This window comes from Prinia subflava, assembly GCF_021018805.1.
Source record: "Prinia subflava isolate CZ2003 ecotype Zambia chromosome W unlocalized genomic scaffold, Cam_Psub_1.2 scaffold_43_NEW, whole genome shotgun sequence".
In the NCBI taxonomy this organism is placed as follows: Eukaryota; Metazoa; Chordata; class Aves; order Passeriformes; family Cisticolidae; genus Prinia; species Prinia subflava.
The window spans coordinates 268,061-276,560 of NW_026960615.1; the positions used below are offsets into that span (position 1 = coordinate 268,061).

The 8,500-nt window shown below is 44.5% G+C and overlaps 1 long non-coding RNA gene across 1 annotated transcript; it reads right to left on the reverse strand.

Moving 5' to 3' along the window:
• Positions 1-1,355: 1,355 nt before the first annotated feature.
• On the reverse strand, positions 1,356-8,180 carry LOC134565253 (uncharacterized). The gene is made up of 2 exons (XR_010083834.1): positions 7,151-8,180; positions 1,356-1,656 (listed from the first exon to the last, which is right to left on the reverse strand). It is a non-coding gene; the product is annotated as an uncharacterized LOC134565253 (long non-coding RNA).
• Between the last annotated feature and the right edge of the window lie 320 nt (positions 8,181-8,500).

An 8,500-nucleotide genomic window follows, 5' to 3' on the forward strand; every position in this document is an offset into this window, starting at 1 on the left:
ACGTAGGACAAACGTTTGAGGCCTAGCAGGCCCAGGTCTAAGGCCTAGTCTGAGGCCTAGTTTGGGATAGCTCACATCTCACTCCACAGCACATTATGCCCACGGTCTCTAAGAAATTCGGTTACAGTTCCCGCTTTTTCTTTTTGAGCTATCCAAACTGACGTCAAGGCACGGCTGGCTAACTTTTGCATGCATCGTATTAAACAAGGCACAATAATTAGGATAATTACAATAACAATAAACACTATTATGCTAAAATGAATTAAATCTTTGATCCACCCAGTAAAACCCCAAGATCCAAGCCATTTGTCAAATGGAGTGTCTATAACCATAAGATTTTTCATGTTCTCTTTCAACTGCGATAACTGCTTGTAAATTGATTGTGAATGATCTGAGACGTTCATGCAGCACATGCCTTCAAATTCTTCGCATCCATGTCCCTGCAATAAAAGAAGGAAGTCTACAGCAGCTCTGTTTTGGAGCACAGCATGACGAAGGTCATTCGCATCTTTGGCAAGCTCACTTAGCAAATTGGATGTTATATTAATCTGTTTTCCTGTCCAGCAGGCTAAATGTTTCAATTGTGTGAGAGCTTGCACTTGAAGCAACTCCTGGGGCAAAAACAGATGCTGAGATTACAGCTGCAGGCTGCCATAGGGTAACTTGATCTTTACAGTCAGGACTTAGTTGAGACATACTGTGTTTGACTCGTCGGGTCGTTTGAGACAATCCTAAAATCTGATGAATGGTAGGAGCAAATAATGTCAATTTACCGAAATAACACGGTCCCCCTATACCTTTTTGGGGCATTGCAGACCAGGCTCTATCTCCACAGATGAGAAAGATTCCTGGTGGCAGTTTTTTAGCAACACCTGTTAATGGTGTCACAGATTTAGTCCAATTGCTGCAATATTCAGTGTAATTGTAGTACAATGAGGAATGGGGAGACAACCAAGTGCTGTCATCTTTTAGTTGTTGCTTGTTTATGATTAACAAACTGGAATTTATCATAAAATGTCTGAAAATCAAGCAGTAAGTTCCTGGCACAGAGCCCAGAAGATCAAGCTCCTGAGGCTCTGCACTAGTAACCTTAAGATTTTGTGCAATGACAGCAGCTTGTGCTCCCAAAACACTTTTTGGATTAATTTGACTTCGAGACCAGGCTCTGAACTCTGTCATGGAGCTCACTGGGACCCCAATCAAACAAGTTCGAAAAGGATTAGATGGTGTGACCAAAGACAAACAAAAGGAATCTTATTTGTTTTGGTTGGCCCACGTGACCCACATATTTTGCCTTGGGTCAATATCAAGCATTCCTGATCCCATTTCTATTAAAACACCAATTAAAACAGACATTCTGACACCTAACATTCTGCTCATTGTTTTAGTTGTCTCTTATAAAAACTAGATAAATAACACTCATCTATTACTTAAACTTAAACCTTAACAATAGCTTATCACAACTCTAATTATATAACTGTAATAGTACGATTGTTTATTTTTGCTATAGCGATTAATTTTCAACAGTCTCTGGTTCGTCTTGAGGTGCTTCAGACAAGTCACTGCTGTCACTGTGGTTATTACTGCTAGTTGGTATCTCTGATTGCGGACACGCACTGGTAAATCGGCTCGGCACCCAAACTGGTCCTGCTTCTCCTGCGGAAACACACATATAACCGCGACCATTAAACAGCACAGGACTTGGTCCCTGCCATTCACCTGTTTGCATATTTTTATAGTATACATAAAGCCCTGGAATTGCTTGTGGTCTTCCTTCCTTCACTGCATGGTGATGGATAACAACTGCAGGCTCTTCTCTTCCTTCTGCCAAACACAAATAATTTAATGTAAACAACACTTTTGATAATCGGCTAGTTATGTCTGTCTCGTCATTCTGTTTCTGCCTTGCTAAATATTCTTTCAGCGTCTGATTAGCCCTTTCTACAATGGCTTGACCAGTAGGAGAGTGAGGAATTCCGGTGGTATGCTTGACTCCCCACTTCTGCAGAAATCTAGCAACTCGCTGACCAGCATAGGCTGGACCATTGTCGGTCTTAATTTCTGCAGGCACTCCCATTACTGCAAAACAAACAGTTAAGTGTCTTTCAACATGCAAAGCTCTTTCTCCTGGTTGTGCTGTGGCCCAGATAAATTTAGAATAAGTATCAACAGTGACATGGACATATTTTAGCCTTCCAAATTCTGGAACATGAGTTACATCCATTTGCCACAATTCTAAAGCTTTCATTCCCCTTGGGTTCGTGCCTAGACCAAGGCCTGGCCCATGATGACTACACTGAGGGCAAGCACGCACAATCCCTTGTGCATCATTCATAGATATTTGAAATTGGCGACGCAAGGCTCTGGCATTCTGATGAAAACTGTCATGGCTCTCACGAGCTCATACAAACTTATTTTCAGGAGAGACATGAGCAATGCAACTGACTGCAGCATCTGCATGTGCGTTGCCCTCTCCTAAGCCACTGTTGCACTGATGACTGCGAATGTGCATAACACAAAAGGCATGCTGACGCTGTCTCAGTATACTTCTCAATTGCAGAAACAGTTCTCCAAGTCGCTGATTTTGAGTAGTCTTGATGAGTGCGTCTTCAATTCTTTGCATGACTCCAACTACATATAAAGAGTCTGAAACAACACTGAGAGGTTCTTTATTCCAAGTTTGTAAAGCCCAACACACTGCTTTCAGTTCAAGGGTTTGCAGGCTGTCTCCTGCTTCACTCTGAAGTAAATGTTGCATCCATTCTCCTTGCTGTTGCCATACACACACAGCTCTTTTTGTTTTTCGACCAGCATCTGTAAACACTGTTCTGCCTTTTACTGGTGTCAAGGAACACAAAGGTCTTTCCAGCCATTGATAACGTGTAATTAGAGTCCACGTTGGGCCTTTTGGCTGCTGGTTGTGAACCACACCTGTAAAACCTAGCAACACTTCTTGTAATGCGACAATGTCTCAGCTTCCACTCTAGATCTTCACTTCTAACAGGAACACTGATATCTGCTGGTTCTTTCCCATCTATTTCTATAATTCTGTCTCTACCCTTTTTTATCAGCGCAGCAAGAGCGTCTGTTCTAGTCAGGACATGACTCTTTGGCTGCATAGGTAGAAACACCCATTCTATTACACTTGCTGTCAACTTAAACTTAGACAGGCGTTCCCCCTTTTTCTTTTGCCACTGAAAAACAATGGCAAATGGACAGGCATCGGCATTAGAAAGAAAAAGTGACAGTGGAAGGTGCTCTATCCGACGAGCACTCCAACCACACTGTAACTTTTTGGACACTTGATCTAAAGCTTTTCGCTGTTCAGGAGTGCACGTTCGAGGACTGCTGGCATCACTTCCATGAAGCCACGGTAGGAATGGTTGTAAATCATCATTGGTGATTCCTACAATGGTATGAACCCACTCTAAGTCTCCAAAGAGTCTCTGAACATCATGTAAAGTAGAAATGTCAGCATGTAAAGTAATTTTTTGTGGGCGAACCTGTGCACTTGTGATCAGCCAACCCAAATATTTCCAAGGAGCTGATCGCTGTATTTTTTCTGGGGCTACGATCAGTCCGCGATGTTTCAATTGTGCTATCAACCAGTTTAACTCTGTCAATGGCGCTTTGGTGGCAATGAGAATGTCATCAACAAAATGGTAAATCATTGCACTAGAAAAATGCTGGCGAATAGGTTGCAAAGCCCAACTAACAAACAAATGACACATGGTAGGTGAGTTGCGACCCCCCTGGGGCAGGGTAACCCATTCATATCGTTGTGCCGGGGCTGCTCTGTTGATGGATGGCACAGTGAAGGCAAAGCGTTGAGTGTCTTGTGGATGAAGTGGAATGGTGAAAAAGCAATCCTTTAAATCGATGATCACAATGTTCCACCCTTGAGGAATCATAGTTGGCGCTGGCAAGCCTGGCTGCAAGGCACCCATTGCTTGCATTTGCTCATTGACTCTGCGAAGATCATGCAGTAATCTCCATTTCCCTGATTTTTTGGGGATTACAAAAATTGGCGTGTTCCATGGACTCACTGAGGGCTGAATATGACCTGCTTCTAGTTGCTCTTGCACTAGCTGTTTAGTAATTTGCAGCTTCTTTTCTGTCATTGGCCACTGCTCGACCCATACAGGAGTTTCAGCCAACCAAGTGATTTTTAAAATGGGTGGCTGCTCTGCAGTGGCCATTAAGGAAAATGCTGATCAGTGGTTAGGACCATCCCTATTTGGGAAAGTATGTCTCTGCCCAAAAGTCCTGGAATTTTCTCTGGCATTGGCATAACATAAGGATGAGCTACAATGACTTGATTATCATTGAAGATAATACGAATAGGGTCTGCACTCATTGAAGGGATGCTCGTGCCACCTACCCCCACTACGTGGGTGTAGGGTGACTGCAACGGCCAATTAGTTGGCCAATGTAGCTGATTTATTATCGAAATATCTGCGCCGGTGTCAAGAAGTGGCGATCGCTCAATGATCTCATCACCTCGCTGTAATTTAACTGTAATCCGTGGGCGCTCCTTCAGGCTCACTGTAAGAAAAACATTGTGGCCAGTTGATCCAAAGTTCTTATTTCCTCTTTCTGGCTCAGTTGGCTGTCTCGGGAATCAACGATTTGGCAGAATGTTTTCAAATGGAATAATTTGAGCAATTCTGCTCCCTTTCGGAATAGTCACTGGTGGCTGTAAAGCATAAGCCATTATTTTTATTTGTCCTGTATAGTCTGTGTTAATGACTCCTGGAATTACAATTATACCTTGTTTACCTGTGGAGGATCTTCCCAACAGCAAACCTCCAACTAAGGAAATTGTGCTGTACATTGGTCCATAAACATCTGTGGGAATTAGGGTAACTTCTTTTGCGGTTGTTATATCTACACCGAGACTCCCCCATGTGGCAGGTCTGTTCTTATTTAAGAAGCCGTTTTTGGAATCTTGTGGGTCAAGGCATTGATTTGTGTCTTGGTGCACTGCCTTAGCACGCTGGCTTTGAAGTTTCCCTGTTTTTTGCAAGCGTCAGTGGCGTGGGTGTCTGTATTACATTTGTGACACCACACAGTCCTTTGACATATTCGCTTAATATGACCTGTATCACCACAATGGAAGCAAATGATGGTTGACAGCGATTTGTTGTTGCCATTGGAATGGCTGATGCTTTTCCCTGTCAATGCAGCTGCGATATGTCCTTGCTGCTGCATTGCATCCTGCATTGCTGCTGTAAAAGCTGCTGCTTGATTAGTTTGTTCTGCTCTGGCTGCTCTTACTAGCATTTCATCAACTCCACAACCTTGAGGAAGGGAGGCTAGTATAGTTTTGGTGCGTGCATTGGCATTCTCAAATGCAAGGGATCGAAATAAATGCTCTTGCACATCTGAAGGTAAACTTAGGATGTCTTTCAAAGCTGCAGATAGACGATCGATGAACTGGCTGTATGGTTCTGTAGCTCCCTGCTTAATATTAGCATATGGTGCAGGCTTTTTCTTATCTGGCACTAGCAACAAGGCTTTGTGGGCTAATGCCTGAGACAGCTGGTGAATTTCAATTGGAAAGGTTAATTTTACATTGGTTGTAGCATAGGTTCCGTGGCCTGTCAGCATGTCTGGCTGTATTCCATAAAATGGGTCTCCAACCGTTTGATGTTTGTTGGCTTCTTCAGTCGCAAGGCGTCTCCATTCCCTTTCAAAAATAAGAAATTGCGATGGAGTGACTAATAACATCGCAATACTGCTACTGTCAGCAGGACAGAGATCTGCTGTAAAAATATATTGTATAATGTTCTTTGCAGCCTCTGATTTAATTCCGTGCTCTGTTACAGTTTGTTTGGCAGAGTGTAACACCTTCCATTCATGTGGCTGCCATCTTGCTGTATTCTGCTCAATTAACACTGGGCAAGTTATTAAATTTGCAGCTTCAAAGTCTCCATCTATCATAGCACTTTTCGCTGTGGCCCAGCGCCCCTGGATCGGGTCTGTTTGGTTGGCAGGCAGCGCCACCTGCTGGGCAGCAGGTGGCAATGCCTGCTTACTGCATAATGATGAAAGGGTTTGTAAATCCTGCATTTTCTGTGGAAAAGTCTTTGATGTTTCGATTGTTTGTTGCGCTAAATGACTCTGACGATTGGACAGTTCATCAAGCTTAGCTATTATTTGCTGTAGTTCATCTGCTCTCTGCGTCTCTTTTGGTGGTCGATGCGTGTGGTGATCGTCAGGCTCAAAAGCTTCTCTGTCAGAGTCGGATTCTGGCAGGAGATAATGGGATGCTGGTGGATGGGTGATGGGTCTTGCTGATGCAGGCTGCGGAGGCGCAGGGGTCTCAGATTGAACCACATTTTTATTTCTGGACTCCAGCATGGGCGCAGCCATGTTTGTTTTGGTCACATGGACTGGCGACATCAGCTCTTTTTCCGGTGAGGAGCACTCTAACACCGCCCCGCTCTCGGCACCGCCCCGAGGTCCGCCTGTCTGCTGCATCACTTGTGCCTGCCCCGCTCCGCCTTCGGTCCCGCCTGCCTCCTCGTCTTTCACTCCGCCCCTTGAGTCTGGTGGTGGCGACACTTCCTGCTTGCTCTCACTCGCTCCAGGCAGCGACAAAGGCATTTCCTGTCCCTGACTCGCATTGCCCGCCACATCCACCACGTCACACAGGGAGGAACAAAGGGGGGCTGCGTTCCCTCTCACAGGATGCGTGGAACTGATTTCAAAGAATCTGGCCACCCTGGATGCTTTTTTTGATTCCTTTATGTCGGACGGAACGACTCCTAGGTCTGAAGGATAAGGAGCTGCTCCCTCTAAGGCTAAAATCGCAGCTTGAGCGGCTCTTCACTCCGCAGCGAAAGTTTGCAAGGTAGATATGACTTTTTTCCAAATCACACCTAATTCTGAGCAAATCTTCACGTCTTTCCCTTCTGAAGCTACAGTGTCCCACAATAATTCACCTATCTCTTTCCACTCTATTTCACTAAATAAAAGCGAGGGCTGATTTAATTTCCCTTTCTTCTGAGCCCATTGGGTCAGGTGATTGATATCAGAATCTTTTATCTTTTCACCCCTTTTCGAGGCAGCTAACAGCTGCACAGCAGCCTGAAATTCGCAATTCATCTTTTAAAGTCTTTTGTTCCAAACTGCGAATGTTGCTTACCTTCCTTCCCCACAGCGTGGCGCTGCAATCCTTCAGGTGAAATCAGGCAACAAACGCTCTCCGATACCAGCCTTGTAATTTAAGGAAAGTCTGTTTATCCCGTCCGATTTAAATCCAGACACACAAACTAACTTCCAGAACAGCAAGGTCTTCACGCCACATTTAAGTGCAAAAACACTCCATTCAAGGAAAAAATGAAAAAGCAAAACCTCTCCATTCAAGGAATCACCATTCAAGGAATCACCATTCAAGGTATCACCATTCAAGGAAAAAACAACAAACAAGTCCCTGTTCAGAGGGCACCAGGATGAAGCAGGGACTGTAAATGGTATCGGAGACCGAGCAAACGCAGGTCAGACCACTATGATCATAGCATACGTTTCTCCTCTTTATTCCTGAGATGGCTGGTTAAATACAGAAAAATAGTTTACAGTGACAGGTGTTTTTCTATTGGCAGAGGAGTGTGAACAACTATGTAAACATTCACAACTTAAGGCGGCTACGGTATTCTCTCAGTAACTGTTCTATGTTATTAACACCCATACCTTAACAGTTCCCAGTGCAAAACAAGCTTATCTATTTTTACGTAGGACAAACGTTTGAGGCCTAGCAGGCCCAGGTCTAAGGCCTAGTCTGAGGCCTAGTTTGGGATAGCTCACATCTCACTCCACAGCACATTATGCCCACGGTCTCTAAGAAATTCAGTTACACAAAGCATCTGTACACATCATGTTCCCTCATGGTAAAAGTCCTGCTTTAATTCATACACTTGCACAGGCATGCGGGATCCCTCAGCAGCAGCAACACCACTCAGAACACCTTGTGTGATGGAAACAAGCCCATTCCCCTTGAAATATCCAGGGGCCATGGTCCCGATGAGGGGCATTGGAGGGCCTATCCCTGTCTAGGCTCAAAGGCATACATTCGCCCATGCCCCACAAAATCCAAGTATTGCATGAAGCAGAATGAGTATTCAAGGGTTTCAGTGAAAAGGTAAGTAACATTTTCAGAAAAATGGAAGAAAATATCCACAAAAGCCACTCACATCATGGTGATCCAGCTTCCCTGTAGGAACTGTATGAGCAGATAACCCAAGCAGTTGGGAGGCCCAGAGTCTTCACTCATCATCGCTCACAGTTGCAGATCTCAAGCCCTTGAGGATCCTCATTCAGCTCTTTCTCAGCACCTCTTGCCTTGTCTCTTAAAAGGTCTCTGAGACAGAGCACTTGTAGCACCCCAAGCACTAGCACCACCTAGCTGCTCTGTGCATCCATCCCATGAGAGGGCACAGAAGAACACCAGCACTTCCAGCCAGGACCACCTTGTCACAAATGTCTGGTAGAAACTGTC